The 21,384-nt window shown below is 40.8% G+C and overlaps 2 long non-coding RNA genes across 7 annotated transcripts; both read right to left on the bottom strand.

Annotated features, from left to right (window-relative positions):
- Window positions 1-645: 645 nt before the first annotated feature.
- LOC126981991 (uncharacterized) lies at window positions 646-20,711 on the bottom strand. The gene is made up of 3 exons (XR_007734437.1): window positions 20,250-20,711; window positions 19,431-19,547; window positions 646-1,538 (listed from the first exon to the last, which is right to left on the bottom strand). It is a non-coding gene; the product is annotated as an uncharacterized LOC126981991 (long non-coding RNA).
- Window positions 1,996-19,421, bottom strand: LOC126981987 (uncharacterized). Of its 6 annotated transcripts, XR_007734430.1 has the most exons (5): window positions 18,655-19,421; window positions 18,425-18,624; window positions 2,552-2,601; window positions 2,442-2,511; window positions 1,996-2,411 (listed from the first exon to the last, which is right to left on the bottom strand). It is a non-coding gene; the product is annotated as an uncharacterized LOC126981987 (long non-coding RNA). The 6 variants fall into 6 exon arrangements; XR_007734428.1 differs by having other exon boundaries at window positions 2,442-2,601; XR_007734431.1 differs by having other exon boundaries at window positions 2,472-2,601.
- Window positions 20,712-21,384: the final 673 nt, after the last annotated feature.

Below are 21,384 nucleotides of genomic sequence, written 5' to 3'. Positions count from 1 at the left end.
TCACACCACTACGGTAACACTTATGAAATCACCCTTACATTAGTTAGCCCTCACAGGACGTTACACATACTTATAAATGTATAGCCTTCATACAGTACACTTAAAGATTTCACAGTATTTTTTTTTCAAGGGCAAAAAAGTGTAGAAAAAAAAGCCCACTACTTGCTGCTCCCACTTAAATACTTATATATATATATATGTAACCTTTACACATTACACTTAAATACTTCCCATCACTACACACTTATTAGAGAACCCGGTACACACTTTAATATATAACTTAATACCTTACACACTTACTGTACACTTAAATAACGTAGGGAAACACTTACTTAGAATTATATACCCCAAAACCGAAGATTTTATAAGTATAGCAATACCACACCTTATAACTAAAACCCCATTTAAATACATACAAATTATATTACAGCTTAAATATGTAACCCTGTAAACATGCATAGAAATTATTAGTAGATATATTTTAAATTCAATACTTTACATAATACAGATCATTTAAATATTTTCCTTGGCACATATACTTCTGCCTGTATTTATAAGTTGCCTCCTCCTCCTCCTCCTCCTCTTTCTCCTTCTTCTCCTTCTTCCTCCTCCTCCTCCTCCTTCTTCTTCTTCCTCTTTCTTCTTCTCCTCCTCCTCCTCTGTAGTGCTTGGCCTGTAAGAAAGAGATGGGATTGTCAGATGCTTCCAGCTCTAACATTAACTATTTTTTAACCCAGTACACAAGCTGAAAGTAAGAGGTTTTTGTTAATTAATAGCCATAGTAGAAAGGGTTTGTAGGAGTTACCCACAGCACCAGAACCAGTAGTTGTACATAACCTTAGATTAGTTATCCCACAGGACCTTACATACTTATATACTTATAGATGTAGCCTTCATAGATTACACTTAAGTAATTCCCACAGAATGCACCATTACACTTAGATTAGTTACCCCACAGAACCTTACACTTAAATACTTATAGATAATTAGCCTTCATAGACTACACTTAACCCCTTCACTACGGCCGGGCCAAAACAGCGCCCCGGACCATATCCGAGATCACCGTGCGCGCCAAATTTCAAATGTCGCTATTGAATATAACAAGCTTTCAGCCATAAACTCAACATAATCATCATGTATTATATACGAAAACATGCAGAATTAAATGGTGCACATAAAGAAACTCACTACGGCCAGGCCAAAACAGCGCCCTCTGCTGTATCCGAGATCGCCGCGCGCGCTAAATTTCAAATGTCGCTATTGAATATAACAAGCTTTCAGCCATAAACTCAACATAATCATCATGTATTATATACGAAAACATGCAGAATTAAATGGTGCACATAAAGAAACTCACTACGGCCAGGCCAAAACAGCGCCTCTGCGACGTATCTGGGATCGCCCTTCCCTTTGAGCGTAACAAAACCAATCATACATTACCTTAGCCCAGCTTGCATGGTAGTGTTGTCAAGTCCCCCTTCACCCAATCCACCCCTCTACAGCCTCCTGCAGTCTTCCTCCCCCACCTCCGCACAGACCTGAAAGAAAGTCTCATTAGTCAGATAAAGGTTCATCTCCCTGCAAGCACACACACACACACACACACACACACACACACACACATTTGGGAAGGCTTTCATGTTGTATCAGGCCCTCCTCCTTCTCTCCTCCTCCTTAAACAGACACCCTCGCCATAGACCGATAGGTCTTCTGGTGTCTGTTCTTCCTATGTATTCTTCCTATGTATGTATTCCTCCTCCTCCTCCTCCTCCTATCTTCTCTTGTGTCTAATGTTCTTCATTGAGGCCATTCACGGCTATAATAATAATAATAATAATAATAATAATAATAATAATAATAATAATAATAATAATAGTAAGAAGAATGGTTTTGGTATGGAAGGAAAGGGAGGAAGGGGAGAGAGAGAAAAGAAGAAAACCAGAAATAGGTAGACAGAAAGGTAATTACAGAGAGAGAGAGAGAGAGAGAGAGAGAGAGAGAGAGAGAGAGAATATAAAACCGGAAATAGGTAGACAGAAAGGTAATTACAGAAAGAGAGAGAGAGAGAGAGAGAGAGAGAGAGAGAGAGAGAGAGAGAGAGAGAGAGAGAGAGAGAGAGAGAGAAAAATAAAATAAAATAAAACCAGAAATAGGTAGACAGAAAGGTAATTACAGAGAGAGAGAGAGAGAGAGAGAGAGAGAGAGAGAGAGAGAGAGAGAGAGAGAGAGAGAGAGAGAGAGAGAGAGAGAGAGGAAAGAGAAACACACACAAAAAAAGAGAAAATAAAATAAAATAAAAATACAGTCAAACCTCGGTTTTCCTTACCTCACCTAATCTAACCTTACCTAACCTTCCCTAACCTAATCTAACCTTACCTAACCTTCCCTAACCTAATCTAACCTTACCTAACCTTACCTCACCTAATCTAACCTTACCTAACCTTCCCTAACCTAATCTAACCTTACCTAACCTTCCCTAACCTAATCTAACCTTACCTAACCTTCCCTAACCTTCCCTAACCTAATCTAACCTTACCTAACCTTCCCTAACCTAATCTAACCTTACCTAACCTTCCCTAACCTAATCTAACCTTACCTAACCTTCCCTGACCTAATCTAACCTAATCTAACCTTACCTAACATAATCTCATGGCTGGGCGTTATCGCGATAAATTATCGCGATACTTTATCGCTGATAATAAAATTGGGTTATCGGCCATCCGCTACTTAATTAAATATATATCAGTATCTTCATTACTTTTGTAACCAAACTAGCGATAATCGCTACTTTTTTCCGCCTCTCAGAGAAAAACGTCTCCCTAAATGTGCCCCGGGCGCCCGGTGTTATATGAAAAAACTTCGGTGAAGAGATTTCATACTTATATCATCATTAAAACACTAGGTTATTTTTTTATGCTAGACTCAATAATCAATATATCAAAGAGAAAAATCATTTAACTTTGCCCAAAAAATGATTATTCACTGCCTCAAATTTGATATTCCACATTCGTTTGCGAGCATGCCATGGTATTGAAGGCACCCAGTGTTGTGTTATTTGGTGTCCCATCGTCAAAAGCTGGCGCTTTAGTTTACAAACACTAGTCTCTCATGAACAACGCATGTTCAGACCAGTAAGCGTTGCCCTGTACAGTCTCACAAAGCTTTTTAACACAGTAGCTGCTGGAAGGCTGAATAACCATGCCTAACCTAAACTAACCTTTCCTAACCTAATCTAACCTTGCCTAACCTAATCTAACCTTGCCTAACCTAGCTTTGCCTAACTTAATCTAACCTTAAACACACACACACACACACACACACACACACATAGGCCTACTAAGCGTTATGGAGACGGGACAGCACGAACCTAGTACATCTCTTTTCCAGTATTTCACAACGAGGTATATACAACAAGGTAAATACACACATAGGCCTACCTTAATCTCAAATGCATCCCCTGTAGGTGAAGCCACATTCTTGTTGTATCAGGCCCTCCTCCTCCTCCTCCTCCTCCTGTATCTCATGTTCAGACTTCTCGCATTCTTCATTGAGGCCATTCACAGCTACTCCTGCAATAATAATAATAATAATAATAATAATAATAATAATAATAATAATAATAATAATAACAATACATTCCACAGTGAATTTAGCATAGTAACCTATTATCCCCAGTGTGTGTTACCCACCACACCACCACTAAACTCCAGCGTGCACACACACACACACACACACACACACACACACACACACACACACACACACACACACACAGCCTTAAAATATTTACACAATCTCCTCAAAACACACACACACACACACAAAAAAAAAAACATACATGACAAAAACGCAAATGGAAAGAACCTGCTACGGGGTGTGATTCTATAGTTTTACCAGGACACACACACACACACACACACACACACAGTGACACACACACACAAAAACGCACATGGAAAGAGGCACTTCCGGGTGTGATTCTATAGTTTTACCAGGACACACACACACACACACACACACACACACACACTATGGTCATCCTCTGGTCCATGGCCCTTGTTTACTATGGCCCAGGCTGTAGGCTACGTGGCATCCCTCGACCATGGCACATTTATATAGGTCTACCCAGGCACCATGGCACTGATACTAACCTTGAAAATCACAAAATACGGCACTATGGACCATTATTTCTCCCCTCCAATGGCCCTCCGGTGGTCCATGGCCCTAGTTGAGTAAGGCCATGGCAGGGGCGTCTACCTAACCCTCTGTGGCACCCTCGTAGACACTTGGCACCATGGCACACAGTATCTTCCCTCTAATGGCCCCTCGGTGGTCCATGGCCCTTGAATACTACGGCCATACCCTTTGTGGCACTCTCGTAGACACTTGGCACTTAAACCACCCTTGAAAATCACAACTTGGCACCATGGCACACAATATCTTCCCTCTAATGGCCCCTCGGTGGTCCATGGCCCTTGAATACTACGGCCATACCCTTTGTGGCACTCTCGTAGACACTTGGCGCTTAATCCACCCTTGAAAATCACAACTTGGCACCATGGCCCACAATATCTTCCCTCTAATGGCTTAATATTAACGCGTGTTGGGCAGCGACGAGCGTTTAGTAGGCCGTGCAGGTCAAGGGGAAGGCCGTGGAGAATGTTGAGGTGGAGCAGGAGGTGGAGAAGGCCGTGGAGAAGGTGTTATATGGCGAGAACGATATATAAGGTGGACTGGACTGCCGCCATTTTAGATCACCAAGTCGAAATGAAAAACTTAAAAGAGTATATCATTCCGTAAGACTTTGATCATAACAAACCTCTATCGACAATATTAAAGCTTATTCACCAATTTTAGGAACGTCAGAGAACATATTATTTATTTCTAGGCTCAGTAACGTAAGAAAAGTCCACAGCGCCCCTTCAAAAATTGTAAAACACGCCACCAATATAAAAAAGAAAATACACGATACATTATAAAAACTAAACACAGCATTGAATTCATAGCACGAAACATTTTTAAACTAAACGAAAAATAAAAAACATCGTTCACCCTCCCCCGCCGCCCCCTACAACCCATCCCCCGGGCCACCCCAAAGACCCCCCCCCCACCACCATAGGCCCCTACCACCCCCCCGGCGATACCACCCGACCACTCCCCCCCCCCTAAACACAAAATCGTTAATTGCTCCGTTAATACTCAACCGATCGGATTCTAGTAAAGACCAAAATGTTCAGCATCGAATACTACACCTCGCTCCTACCTGTTCCTCCTCGTTTTCCTCCTTCCTCCCTTGCTAATCCCCAGATCATAAACAGGTGTTCACTCATGGCCTACCGCCAGTCTACCGCCGGTCTGCCGCGGGTGTCGGCGGTTGACCGCCGGTCGACTAGGACATTTTCAACACCGCCGGTCAACTGGGCGCATCGCCGATATCTTTGAAAATTTTAAAGTTGACCGGCGGTGGTCAGCTGAGTCTACGGTCCTCAGGGTCGACCGGCGGTCTGCCGCCGACAATCCCCAATCTTACAGCCGGTCAACCGGCTTATCGGGAGTCATCAGGGATTATAGGAGAAGGGAACAAGACACAACCCCCGATTAATACCTGGTAGTACCCATACACTGCTGGGTGGACAGGGGCATAGGGTATCGGAAAAGCCACCCAAATTTTTCCACTCCGCCCGGGAATCGAACCCGGGCTCTTTCGGTTGTGAGCCAAGCACTAACCACTACACCATGAAGCCCCCAGGATGAATAGGGTGAAGACTCCACACTTATAAATAAAGGGCTAATACTTCACCCTTATCCTGACCTGGAAACAATGAAATCTAGCCTAACTTAATTCTAACCTAATCTGACAGGTGATAAATGTCCACAGAGCTGCCCATCTCATAATTCTATGCATTTTGAATCCCATAAATATATATATATATATATATATATATATATATATATATATATATATATATATATATATATATATATATATAAATATATATATATATATATATATATATATATATATATATATATATATATATATATATATATATATATATATATATATATATATATATATATATATATATATATATATATATATATATATATATATATATATATATATATATATATATATATATATATATATATATATATATATATATATATATATATATATATATATATATATATATATATATATATATATATATATATATATATGAAATTGACAGAATCGCTGCTAGCAATTTTTAAAGTTAATGAGTTTTTGCAGCCGCCTCAGAGCATCACGGGGACTGGGATACTCTGTTCCTGTCTCTTACACTCACTTCTCACACTTCTCATGGGTTAGATCTCCTTATTCTAAGCATTTTGAACCCCATTTATGTTCGCCGCAAACTGTTAGAAACGCCGCCACCGATTTTTGAAAAGTTAGTGAGTTTTTGGCGGCCGGCTCGGGGCGTCTGTGCCACCATTACTTACTTTATGAAACATCACTAGGTCTTCATATATCTTTTCTACAAACGCTTGGTTAGCGACGGTACGCTAGGTTAGCGATTAGCCCACTCGTGTGAGACCAGGTCTACCGCGTGGTTATTTTTTATTTTTATAGAACATGCCGACCCACGAGCTATTTTGTGGTGGCACCGACGCGACGGTTTACGGTGGGGGAACATATTTAAACTAACCCAACCAAACTCTACGACCTAACAGTTAACGGGGGGGCTTTGACCCCTTCGCCCCCCCACATGTATATGCAACTTAGCTCTGCGGAGGTGTTTCTCGCTTTCACGCCCGGGGCCCACAACATCACGGCCCGCAAAAAAAACACCAACCTTTCATAAATCACCAGCAGCGATTCTATCAATTTGTGAGGCATATATATGGGATTCAAAATGCATAGAATTATGAGATCTAACGCATGGTTAGGGTGAGAAGTACCACAGTGAGATGGGCAGCTCTGTGGACATTTACCATCTGACAAACATACAATTTTTTTTTACTATTCAGCTTAATGTTCACTGAGGAAATGGAACCCAGAAAAGTTTACTCACCACCACGGCTCCTGCCAAGCAAATCACAACTTGGCCCCCGAAGGAGAGATAGGGTCCGGCCTGCCATCGGGTGTACTTCTGGAATAGCAATAAAAAAGGTTACGTGTTGGAAATCTCCGAATAAAATGACCTCCTGTTGTCTTTTTTTTTTTTTTAACCTGAGGGCCAAATTTGTGGCTCTACCGTGTAGCAGCGATGGGCCATTTCTGACCTGCTGGACCTGGCCGCTAAATGCCCATTATTACGTACTTAAGACAGCCACGCCCCATTTGACCTCATGTAAGAGCTCAATGCATCTTATTCTCCATATCATAGGTCGTAAGTGTCGGTAATAAGGTCAAAAATAAGGTCACACGGTCGCCTTTGTGAGCTCACCCCTAAACCTAATTCATTGTTTACGACATTCACGCCTCATCTGACCTCATATATCAGGTCAATCCCCCTTAATTCTTCACTCGGTAGAGGTCAAAGGGCTTACTGAGCATCGATGATAAAAGTTCACACGTTAAGCTGATGGCCGCCTCTTATCTTGCATATATCACACATTTTCCGCCTTTTCCCCACATCACCGCTAGACCTCAGGAAGTATAGTGACCTTATATGTCATGACCTCAAGCCCCGTCTCGGTATACCCAGTAGTTTACGAGAAAAAAAAATATATATACAAATATTTCCCTCACCAACCCGCGCCGCCATCTTACCCGAGGCCCCGCGGTCAGCCCACATTTAAATCCCTTGACCACGTTCATCACATTTCTCGCCGTTATCACCCATATCAAAACAAGCACAAGGCATTCCTCACCTCTTTCATCTGCATGGAGTGTCTTTACAGCGGATAAATCCCACGGAAATCACATAAAATAGACATGACTCTTAATGGCGTCTATCCGGAGCGAATTCACCGCGAGGGAGGTAGGCCAGTCACGTTATCATAAGGGAATAACTTCGCCAACCTCCGCGAAATAACTCTCAAACGTTTAACTTTCCTTTTTTTCCATATTTCACTCACTTCTATCGTTCTATGACCCTATTTCATTTTCAATACACGGCACAAACATCAGAGAAACATTTGTTATCACTGGAAGGCTAAATAACAAATGAATAGGGTTCATTATTGACAGAATTATAGCAGACGTTATTTTCCCTCATTTCTTGCATCTATGGTCCGTGTGTCTGGTGTATTATTATCTTACAGGCAATATTAACCCTTATAAAGATCACGGGTGGACAAATAACATCAAAATAAGGCAAATCAATCAGTCTCTCTGGTGTGTGATGAGGTATCTCTCAACGAGTTATTTCGCACGGAAAAACGACACCACTGCTGCTCTTGCTCTTGCTGTACTTTAGGTCTAAGTCTTGACACTTTGCGAACGAAACTGCAGAAAGTGTAAAATTCTATCACCCTTCAGGACGGGTTTACAATATGATATAATGAGCTTATATGTGGGAATAATGGCTTCAGGGAGTTCTTAATACACTTAGTCTCCCTTAAGTGAAGCATGGAGAGAGGGAGAGAGAGATAAAGGGAGGAAGGGGAATGAATCACGTATTAATTAGATCTTATAGGTTACAACGTTTCTTCCTGTATAAACGGGTCATTATATCGCTTTTTCTCTTTAATTAAACCTAAAGCCGTGTAAATAATGGCTTTGAAATGTTTAATAAGGGAAGGTGGACGTTGGAACAGGAAAACTCATTGTTGTACCTCAAAACTAATTGTTCCAACCTTTACATAGATTTACATAGAAAATCAGACCACACAGACCCCATGGTCCAGACTTGGTGGTCTGTCCTTAAACCTAAGTGATTTTACATTAATCAGAAGACTCCAAAACGTTGCATTTCTACTCTAGTTGATATTAAGTTGAAGGATATATGCTGAAATGCTATATCTTATGCTATCAAACTGATTTAAGCTTACGGTCACATGCTGACTTGAAATAAAGGTCACAATATGCAGTAAGTTGAGTGCAATGACGGCATTGTTCACTTGTATAACTCTTATGCTGAGCCTATAAAAAGTCAGCATTAAAAGAGATAGCCATGCTGACTCGATCTTATGCAAGCTGATTTAAACTTATGGCCATGCTGACTCATATGCTAATCTTAACTTAAATCCATGTTGAACTCCGAACTCAGCATATCAAGAAAACGATCATGCTGTCATATATAGACCACCATGCTGAGCTCAGAGTGGCTATACAGACTGAAATCAGTAACTCTTTAATGCATGCTGAGTTCAAAATAGGATCAGCATTGAGAAACAGCGAGGCGCCATCCTGAGTGAGCATTGCTGACTTGTTCATAATTAAACCCCTAGTAATAGTAGTAGTAGTAGTAGTAGTAATAGTAGTAGTAGTAGTAGTAGTAGTAGTAGTAGTAGTAGTAGTAGTAGTAGTAGTAGTAGTAATAGTAGTAGTAGTAGTAGTAGTAGTAGTAGTAGTAGTAGTAGTAGTAGTAGTAGTAGTAGTAGTAGTAGTAGTAGTAGTAGTAGAATTAAGCATATCGCTACAAAAAAGCTTCCTGTACCGACATGCTGAGTTGAGGGATCGAGCCAGCTAGGCCATGCTGACTTCAGACCATGCCGACTTAAAGAAATTCTGGGCCATGCTGAATTTGCTGAGCTTGGCTCCATATGTTTCACGAATGTAGGCAGATCAATATTGTTTATGATCGATGACACTTTGCGTACGAGGAACAAATTAAGGCGTAAAACTCAAATGTAGACAAGTAAATTCAGACTGAACCAAATTTTTCTTCATCAACGTTGTAGTGCGAGAATGGAATAAGCTCCCTGCCTTCCTTCAGTGGTCACACGATTGATTTCCTTTAAAAACAACCTCGATCGGCCGTCACTTCCTTCAACTCAATATATTAACTAGAGTTGAAATGCAACGTTATGGAGCCATCGGATTAATGTAGAACCACTTAGTTTAAGGACAAGCCACTTAGTCTGGACCATGGGGTCTGATTTTCTATGTAAATCTGTAAATTAAACCTATCCGAAAGCTATGACGTAATGTTTAAACCTCCGCGTACCCAATCAGCTGTTTTAATCAGCTGATCGGTCACCTCGGCACACTAATGATATATTATTTCCGGAGTCACCACACTCGTACAGAACATGTTTATTGCATGACTTGACCTGTGACCTACCATACCGAGACACAGGGATAGAAGAAATACTCTTATAGACTTACGAGAAAATAACAATTTTTTTTTTTCTCAGAATGGCAACACCCCCGCCAATGGACTCGATCGCTCGCCATATATAATTCTTCCGCCTCGTCATTATTTTACTTTTTTTTCAGCTTTCTCGTCCCCTGCATGCATGATCGTTAATGAGATACTTAACGGCAACATCATTAAGGGCTGATATCGAATTAAGCCGTGCTGGGAAGAGAGAGAGAGAGAGAGAGAGAGAGAGAGAGAGATGCTGACTTTAAATGCCGACTTCATAAATGCTGATTGATTCTGGGCCATGAGTTTATTGACCTTATAACACAAATGCATGCTGACTTGAGGTACGTGTTGGCCGATCGACATTAAGGCTACTCAGCACTCAGCATAAAACTCATTTTCACTGCTGAACTATTAAACTATAAGAGATGAAGAAACATATTAGAAGATATATCATTCTAGATCTCTTCCTTTCCTCTATGAAACACATAGGAATGTATAACTATCTCCTATAAGTCACCCTAAGGCCCTTGCTCATGGTGGAAGGTTCAGTAATATGTCTTTGATAAACTAAAAGATGGACAATTGTAACCTATCCGAGTGATGATATATACTGAACAAGCCCTCTTTCCATTATTTTTGCAGTATTAAGGAATATATATCAAGCTGCTAACTCATCCCTTGCTCATGGTAGAAGATTGTGATATGTCTTTGATAAACTAACTCAAAAGATGGACAATTGTGCCTGATATATATACTGAACAAGCCCTCGATCCATTGTCTATGTAGTATTGACGGATATATATCAAGCTGCTAACTCATCCCTTGCTCATGGTGGAAGATTGTGATATGTCTTTGATAAACTAACTCAAAAGATGGACAATTGTAACCTATCCGAGTGATAATATATATTGAACAAGCCCTCGATCCATTATCTTTGCAGTATTAAGGAATATATATCAAGCTGCTAACTCATCCCTTGCTCATGGTGGAAGGTTCAGTGATATGTCTTTGATAAACTAACTCAAAAGATGGACAATTGTGCCTGATATATATACTGAACAAGCCCTCGATCCATTGTCTATGTAGTATTAAGGAATATATGTCAAGCTGCTAACTCATCCCTTGCTATGGTAGAAGATTGTGATATGTCTGATAAACTAACTCAAAAGATGGACAATTGTGCCTGATATATATACTGAACAAGCCCTCGATCCATTGTCTATGCAGTATTGAGGGATAGGTATATCAGTTTCCTAAGTCACCCCTTGCTCATGGTATCTTCCTAAGGCATTGCTTGACTTGTTTTTATATAGCAAAGATTGAGTACATTAAGACCTTCTCAGTCTTACCCAAGAGTTGGTGCTTGATATAACACTATGCTCATGATAATTAAGGCTTCACAAATGCTGACACTGACCATGGGAAGACTTAATGTCCGGTAATTATCAAAACTAACACATAATTAATGGTTTTGATCCCCCCGAAGATAAGGTAGCGACGGGGGGGGTCTGGAAGAGGCTGAACGAGGGTCTGGGGGCGTGAGCTAGGGTGCTTCAGGTAAGAAAAACATATAATTAATAGCTTGGACATCAATAATCTAGAACCCTTGCTTATGGTAGCTTTCCAAGGCATCGCTAATAGACTTTTATAATATAGCAAAAATAGAGCACCATCAAGGCTTTCAGTCCAATTACTCAAGAATTAGTTCAGTGCTTGTTATAATATTTTTTAATCGTCAAACCCTTGACAAGGCTATTAAAACAGTTCTTGACAATGCTAGTAATTATCTAACATATACTGGAACCCTTACTAATGTTACATAACAAAGTGGAGACTTAATTGCTGGGGATGTTTGATTCATAGTTCCATATTAATTGTTTTTGCTCATTGGAAAGGTTAATTAAAATGTTACCGCCAGTATTATGGTGAGACACTTGCTAGGTTAGGTTAGGTGACCAATTACTGGGGGCCTGAGGGTCTTAGGGCTGACATGGGAAGGGAAAACACTTATATATAATGTCTTTGACCCCCAGAATAAAGGTAATTGGGAGCTGAGACTGGGGGATGACTGCATTGGGGACTTGAGGGGGCTGGGTACATACTGTTTGGGCGGGTAAATCATTCTTCTACATCAATCCTCTGTTATTTTTAAGCTCAAGAACTTTGACTAAAAGCAGCGATGGACTTTCATCTGTAAGGACGTGGCAAATTCTATGAGTCTGAGGCCTTTTCAAGCACTCAAAATCTCTCTTTAAATAGTTTGGGGGAGATAATTCATTCCTTTACATCAATCATGTTATTTTTTAAGGTTGAGAACTTTGACTTAAAGCAGCGAAGGACCTTCAACTGTAGAGACATGGCAAATTCTATGTTTGAGGCCTTTTTAAATAGTCAAATCCCTTCTTATATGTTGTTTGAGGAGGTAATTAATTCTCCTATGAACTTCTTTGCCCCTCGAGATATTTCCCTCGCTCAATGTGATGCCTAAGAGCTTGTAAATATACTAGTGCTAAGCTTTCAAGTATTAAAAATGGCAAATTCTGAGTGTACGAGGCCTTTTCAAAAGGTCAAATTCCCTCTTTAAATACTGTATGGAGAGGTAATTGATTCTCCTACATCAACCCTTGCTCAATGTGATGCTTTAAAGCTTGATATCTAGCCAGAACTAAGCTTTCAAGGGTTAAACATGGCAAATTCTGAGTGTACAGGACCTTTCCAAATAGTCAGTCTCTTTAAATACTGTATGGGGAAGTAATTGATTCTCCTACATCAACCCTTGCTCAATGTGATGCTTTAAAGTTTGATATCTAGCCAGTACTAAGCTTTCAAGGGTTAAACATGGCAAATTCTGAGAGTACGAAGCCTTTCCAAATAGTCAGTCTCTTTAAATACTGTATGGGGAAGTAATTGATTCTCCTACATCAACCCTTGCTCAATGTGATGCTTTAGAGCTTGATATCTAGCCAGAACTAAGCTTTCAAGGGTTAAACATGGCAAATTCTGAGTGTATGAAGCCTTTTCATATAGTAAAGCTCTCTGTCCGACCCACCCACACACATACACTTTCCCTCACCTGAGCATTGGCACCTTGTTATCAAATCAGTGTTGAAGGCAAAAACTATAAGCATTATGAGACAGGAGGAACACTAGCTGACCTGTAGACACAACCTTACATGTATTTCCCTATAAGTGGTTTCCAAGGGCCTGAGCTAAGCTGGGATAATCCTCTCACATTTTTATCCAAGACAGTGCTAGACCTCAATCCCCCCCCCTATGGATGGGCTTGAGCTATAGGAAGAGGGAAAAAGATTAGGTTTTTAGCTTTGAACAGAAGAGGAGAAAGGTTATAATGAGAGATTTAGTTTATCACACCAGTAGCCTATTATCCTAACACAGGTAAGGGTAGATTCTAGGATTAAAGATGAGCTCTGGGAGGGCAGCATGAGCCAATGCAAGATGGCACCACTATAAACACTTGCCTGCGCCAGAACGGGCTGGGCCGACCATCAGGCCCCACCGGGAAGAAGCCTTGGGCCGACCATCAGGATCCACTGGGAAGATGCCTACCGGCGCAATAGGCCATGACAAAAAAAAAAAAACATATTTGACAAGGCTTTCAGTGGAGGTTTGGGCATTTTCCGAGATGCTTTTATGATCTGTGGAAATGTGACCCTTCCTCTGTACCATCAACCTAAAAAACACATATTTGACAAGGCTTTCAGAGGTGTTATATACAGGCAGGGGTGCTTTTATGACCCAGTTGAAAATGTGACCCTTCCTCTGTACCATCAACCTCAAAACACACCCTTGAGAACCCAATTACGGACCTTTTCTGCTTTGGAATTATACAATCAACAACAGACATACAACTGAATAGTAAAATAACACAATAAAAATTAATATATAAATATAAGTCCTGAAAATGTAGACTGTTAGAGTAGGCAAATATATTAATTGGTAGATTATTTTATGAGGCTTGGTAGAGGTTGCATGTGCTTGGTAAGGCTTTCATATAATATAGTATGTTTCCTGGGCGTCTGATGTGCTTGGTAATGCTTTTTAATACGGTAGCAGCGACGGGTCAAATTTATGGCTATACCGTGTAGCAGTGACGGGCCAAATTTGTGGCTTTACCATGTAGCGGCGACGGGCCAAATTTGTGCCATGATATAAACCCCCCAAAATAGATGATACATAATGTGATGACAAATGCTTTGATATGTATTATGAAATGGTTTGTGTGAGTGATGATTTTTTTCTCATTTTTCTCGCTTAGAGGGACCATTAAGAAACATGATCCCCACCACCACCACCACCACCACGTTCTTACGTTCTTATGTTCAACCGTACTGCACGCATGGGTGGGTAAAAGACACATATATATAACCGTACGTGTTTGAGGATAATCTCCCTCCATAGTCAGGATTCTCACATAGTCTTTTTTAATTTTCAATCTTTTATTTTTTGAGGTACAAGCCTACTGGAGATGCCCCCATATAGGCCTGAACCCCTCTCTGATACCTGGCCTGTACTGCTGCTCTCAAATGATGTCAAACTATTTTTTTAAGGTGAAGGGAGACATCTCTAGGGGGGGAACGGAACCTGACGGAACCTCCCTCGCTAGACGCTGATCCGACAGGCTTCAAGTTAGGGGTCACCTGAAGCACTGGCCGGCAGCTTAGACTATGGGTTAGGATACTCCAGCCAGCATTAGTATGGGTTAGCATGACAGCGGAAATGGAATGGGGTTATGCAAAATCCATGAGTTGTTACGAAAGCCACAGAGAATTGTCATACGTAAGCAGGAGTAGTTCTCATGCGAAATTTGCCGTAAGTTGCCGGAGTTTCCATGCAAAGCCGTGCGATTAGTTATGAAGGAAGGGCGAAGACTATAGGAGGTGTTATGCAAAAATCCATGCGGTTAAGCGAGCAGGAGTTAGTACACAGAAGCCATGCCATTCGTTACGACACCAGACGCAGAGCGAGGTGTTACGAACAGCAGAACCAGAGTGAGTTATTACGAGGGCATGCAGATGTTACACCAGTCCCAGGAGTGCATGAGTTGATACCCGGAGCAGCAGAGGTTGTCCTTGGTAACTGAAATTAAAAGGTTTTGTTAATACTCAGAGTACCAGAACCAGTAATTGTACTCAGACTAATTGCAGTAGAGGTTGCTGATTAAGTCACACCACTACGGTAACACTTATGAAATCACCCTTACATTAGTTAGCCCTCACAGGATGTTACACATACTTATAAATGTATAGCCTTCATACAGTACACTTAAAGATTTCACAGTATTTTTTTTTCAAGGGCAAAAAGTGTAGAAAAAAGCCCACTACTTGCTGCTCCCACTTAAATACTTATATATATATATATGTAACCTTTACACATTACACTTAAATACTTCCCATCACTACACACTTATTAGAGAACCCGGTACACACTTTAATATATAACTTAATACCTTACACACTTACTTTACACTTAAATAACGTAGGGAAACACTTACTTAGAATTATATACCCCAAACCGAAGATTTTATAAGTATAGCAATACCAAACACCTTATACTTAAAACCCCACTTAAATACATGTAAATTATATTACAGCTTAAATATGTAACCCTGTAAACATGCATAGAAATTATTAGTAGATATATTTTAAATTCAATACTTTACATAATACAGATCATTTAAATATTTTCCTTGGCACATATACTTCTGCCTATATTTATAAGTTGCCTCCTCCTCCTCCTCCTTCTTCCTCCTCCTCCTCCTCCTCCTCCTCCTTCTTCTTCTTCTTCTTCCTCCTTCTTCTCCTCCTCCTCCTCTGTAGTGCCTGGCCTGTAAGAAAGAGATGGGATTGTCAGATGCTTCCGGCTCTAACATGAACTATTTTTTAACCCAGTACACAAGCTGAAAGTAAGAGGTTTTTGTTAATTAATAGCCATAGTAGAAAGGGTTTGTAGGAGTTACCCACAGCACCAGAACCAGTAGTTGTACATAACCTTAGATTAGTTATCCCACAGGACCTTACATACTTATATACTTATAGATGTAGCCTTCATAGATTACACTTAAGTAATTCCCACAGAATGCACCATTACACTTAGATTAGTTACCCCACAGAACCTTACACTTAAATGCTTATAGATAAGTAGCCTTCATAGACTACACTTAACCCCTTCACTACGGCCGGGCCAAAACAGCGCCCCGGACCATATCCGAGATCACCGTGCGCGCCAAATTTCAAATGTCGCTATTGAATATAACAAGTTTTCAGCCATAAACTCAACATAATCATCATGTATTATATACGAAAACATGCAGAATTAAATGGTGCACATAAAGAAACTCACTACGGCCAGGCCAAAACAGCGCCTCTGCGACGTATCTGGGATCGCCCTTCCCTTTGAGCGTAACAAGACCAGTCATACATTACCTTAGCCCAGCTTGCATGGTAGTGTTGTCAAGTCCCCCTTCACCCAATCCACCCCTCTACAGCCTCCTGCAGTCTTCCTCCCCCACCTCCGCACAGACCTGAAAGAAAGTCTCATTAGTCAGATAAAGGTTCATCTCCCTGCAAGCACACACACACACACGGAGTACCACAGGGTTCAGTATTAGCACCGATAATCTTCCTGGTATATGTAAATGACATGGCTGAAGGAGTTAATAGCTCCATAAACCTGTTTGCTGACGACGCTAAATTACAAAAACATATAAGAAACAAAGAAGATTGTGAAATATTGCAAGAAGACCTATACAAAATTTGGAAATGGAGTATGGATTGGGAGATGGAATTTAATGTGAAAAAATGTCATGTTATGGAAATGGGTAAAAGTGAAACAAGACCAATCTGGATATACAAAATGGGAAATGGTGAAACATTAAAAAAAGTGCATGAAGAGAGAGACCTGAGAGTAGTGATGAGGGATGATAATCAACCAGAGAGTCATATAAATCGGATCTTTAGAGACACATATCACTTGGTGAGAAATATTGGAGTAGCATTTAGCTACATGGACAAGGACATGATGAGAATGATAATCACTACCATTATTCGAACAAAATTAGAATTTGCAGAGGTAGTGTGGTACAAACATAAGAAGAAGCATATAAAGAAACTAGAAAGAATACAGAGGATGGCATCAAAAATGGTCCCAGAGTTGGAGGGATTAATATACGAGGAAAGATTAAAGGAAATGAACTTAACAACACTGGAACAAAGAAGAGAAAGGGGAGACCTAATCCAAATTTATAAATTATTAAACAAAATAGATGAAGTAGATAATGAAGAACTGCTACTAACAGAAGGAAACACAAGCAGAAATACAAGAGGACACAGTAAAAAATTGAGAAAGGTGAGATGCTTGAGAGACACAAAGAAGTATAGCTTCCGCAAAGAAATGTAGAGGTTTGGAACAGTCTGAGCAGGATATAGTATCAGCGAGGAGTGTGCAAAGCTTTACAGATAAGTTGGATAAATGCAGACACGGAGACGGGACCACACGAGCATAATGCCCAGGCCCTGTAAAACTACAACTAGGTAAATACAACTAGGTAAATACACACACACATTTGGGAAGGCTTTCATGTTGTATCAGGCCCTCCTCCTTCTCTCCTCCTCCTTAAACAGACACCCTCGCCGTAGACCGATAGGTCTTCTGGTGTCTGTTCTTCCTATGTATTCTTCCTATGTATGTATTCCTCCTCCTCCTATCTTTGCTTGTGTCTCATGTTCTTCATTGAGGCCATTCACAGCTACTCCTGCAATAATAATAATAATAATCATAATAAGAAGAATAATAATAATAATAAGAATAATAATAAGAAGAGTAAGAAGAATGGTTTTGGTATGGAAGGAAAGGGAGAGAGAGAGAGAGAGAGAGAGAGAGAGAGAGAGAGAGAGAGAGAGAGAGAGAGAGAGAGAGAGAGAGAGAGAGAGAGAAAAGAATAAAACCAGAAATAGGTAGACAGAAAGGTAATTACAGAGAGAGAGAGAGAGAGAGAGAGAGAGAGAGAGAGAGAGAGAGAGAGAGAGAGAGAGAGAGAGAGAGAGAGAGAAAGATAAACACACACAAAAAGAAAATAAAATAAAATAAAAATACAGTCAAACCTCGGTTTTCCTTACCTCACCTAATCTAACCTTACCTAACCTTCCCTAACCTTACCTAACCTTCCCTAACCTAATCTAACCTTACCTAACCTTCCCTAACCTAATCTAACCTTACCTAACCTTCCCTAACCTAATCTAACCTTACCTAACCTTCCCTAACCTAATCTAACCTTACCTAACCTTCCCTAACCTAATCTAACCTTACCTAACCTTCCCTAACCTAATCTAACCTTACCTAACCTAATCTAACCTTACCTAACCTTCCCTAACCTAATCTAACCTTACCTAACATAATCTCATAGCTGGGCGTTATCGCGGTAAGTTATCGCGATACTTTATCGCTGATAATAAAATTGGGTTATCGGCCATCCGTTACTTAATTAAATATATATCAGTATCTTCGTTACTTTTGTAACCAAACTAGCAATAATCGCTACTTTTTTCCGCCTCTCAGAAAAAAACGTCTCCCTACACGTGGCGCCCGGTGGTGTATGAAAAAACTTCGGGGTATGAAATATCTTCAGTGAAGAGATTTCATACTTAGATCATCAACATTAAAACACTAGGTTATTTTTTTATGTTAGACTCAAAAAATCAATATATCAAAGAGAAAAATCATTTAACTTTGCCCAAAAAATGATTATTCACTGCCTCAAATTTGATATTCCACATTCGTTTGCGAGCATGCCATGGTATTGAAGGCACCCGGTGTTGTGTTATTTGGTGTCCCATCGTCAAAAGCTGGCGCTTTAGTTTACAAACACTAGTCTCTCATGAACAACGCATGTTCAGACCAGTAAGCGTTGCCCTGTACAGTCTCACAAAGTCTCACATTACGAGTAGCTGCTGGAAGGCTGATTAACCATGCCTAACCTAAACTAACCTTACCTCACCTAATCTAACCTAATCTAACCTTAAACACACACACACACACACACACACACACACACACACACATAGGCCTACTAAGCGTTATGGAGACGGGACAGCACGAACCTAGTACATCTCTTTTCCAGTATTTCACAACGAGGTATATACAACAAGGTAAATACACACATAGGCCTACCTTAATCTCAAATGCATCCCCTGTATGTGAAGCCACATTCTTGTCGTATCAGGCCCTCCTCCTGTATCTCATGTTCAGACTTCTCGCATTCTTCATTGAGGCCATTCACAGCTACTCCTGCAATAATAACAATAATAATAATAATAATAATAATAATAATAACAATACATTCCACAGTGAATTTAGCGTAGCAATCTATTATAGCATAACACCCCAGTGTGTGTTACCCACCACACCACCACTAAACTCCAGCACACACACACACACACACACACACACACACACACACACACAGCCTTAAAATATTTACACAATCTCCTCAAAACACACACACACACACACACAGCCTTAAAATATTTACACAATCTCCTCAAAACACACACACACACACACACACACACACACACACACACACACAGCCTTAAAATATTTACACAATCTCCTCAAAACACACACACACACACACACACAAAAAAAAAAAAAAACATACATGACAAAAACACAAATGGAAAGAAGCCGCTACGGGGTGTGATTCTATAGTTTTACCAGGACACACACACACACACACACACACACAAACGCACATGGAAAGAGGCACTTCCGGGTGTGATTCTATAGTTTTACCAGGACACACACACACACACACACACACACACACACACACACACACACACACACACACACACACACACACACACTATGGCCATCCTCTGGTCCATGGCCCTTGTTTACTATGGCCCAGGCTGTAGGCTACGTGGCATCCCTCGACCATGGCACATTTATATAGGCCTACCCAGGCACCATGGCACTGATACTAACCTTGAAAATCACAAAATATGGCACTATGGACCATTATTTCTCCCCTCCAATGGCCCTCCGGTGGTCCATGGCCCTAGTTGAGTAAGGCCATGGCAGGGGCGTCTACCTAACTCTCTGTGGCACCCTCGTACACTTGGCACCATGGCCCACAGTATCTTCCCTCTAATGGCCCCTCGGTGGTCCATGGCCCTTGAATACTACGGCCATACCCTTTGTGGCACTCTCGTAGACACTTGGCGCTTAAACCACCCTTGAAAATCACAACTTGGCACCATGGCCCACAATATCTTCCCTCTAATGGCTTAATATTAACGCGTGTTGGGCAGCGACGAGCGTTTAGTAGGCCGTGCAGGTCAAGGGGAAGGCTGTGGAGAATGTTGAGGTGGAGCAGGAGGTGGAGAAGGCCGTGGAGAAGGTGTTATATGGCGAGGACGATATATAAGGTGGACTGGACTGCCGCCATTTTAGATCACCAAGTCGAAATGAAAAACTTAAAAGAGTATATCATTCCGTAAGGGTTTGATCATAACAAACCTCTATCGACAATATCAAAGCTTATTCACCAATTTTAGGAACGTCAGAGAACATATTATTTATTTCTAGGCTCAGTAACGTAAGAAAAGTCTACCACGCCCCTTCAAATATGGTAAAACACGCCACTAATATAAATAAAAAATACACGATACATTATAAAAACTAAACAAAGCATATAAATTCATAGCACGAAACATTTTTAAACTAAACGAAAAATAAAAAACATCGTTCACCCTCCCCCTCCGCCCCCTACACCCCCTCCCCCGGAACAGCCCAAAGACCCCCCCCCCCCGCCATAGGCCCCTACCACCCCCCCGGCGATACCACCCGACCACTCCCCCCCCCCTAAACACAAAATCGTTAATTGCTCCGTTAATACTCAACCGATCGGATTCTAGTAAAGACCAAAATGTTCAGCGTCGAATACTACACCCGGGGAGCTCCACGAACACGAGGAAAACATGGACACAGCAAGAGGCGCAGGCGAAAACCGTTAAGACCAAACTTTGGACCGGTATAGCTCAATAACGAAAAAAGCTATCTTGATTCTGATAGCGCCATCGTGTTCTCCGGCAAACTCTACACCTTGTATCAGTTGCTC

Source organism: Eriocheir sinensis, chromosome 49, assembly GCF_024679095.1.
Source record: "Eriocheir sinensis breed Jianghai 21 chromosome 49, ASM2467909v1, whole genome shotgun sequence".
NCBI classification, from domain to species: domain Eukaryota; kingdom Metazoa; phylum Arthropoda; class Malacostraca; order Decapoda; family Varunidae; genus Eriocheir; species Eriocheir sinensis.
This window is presented reverse-complemented; position numbering and strand designations above follow the sequence as displayed.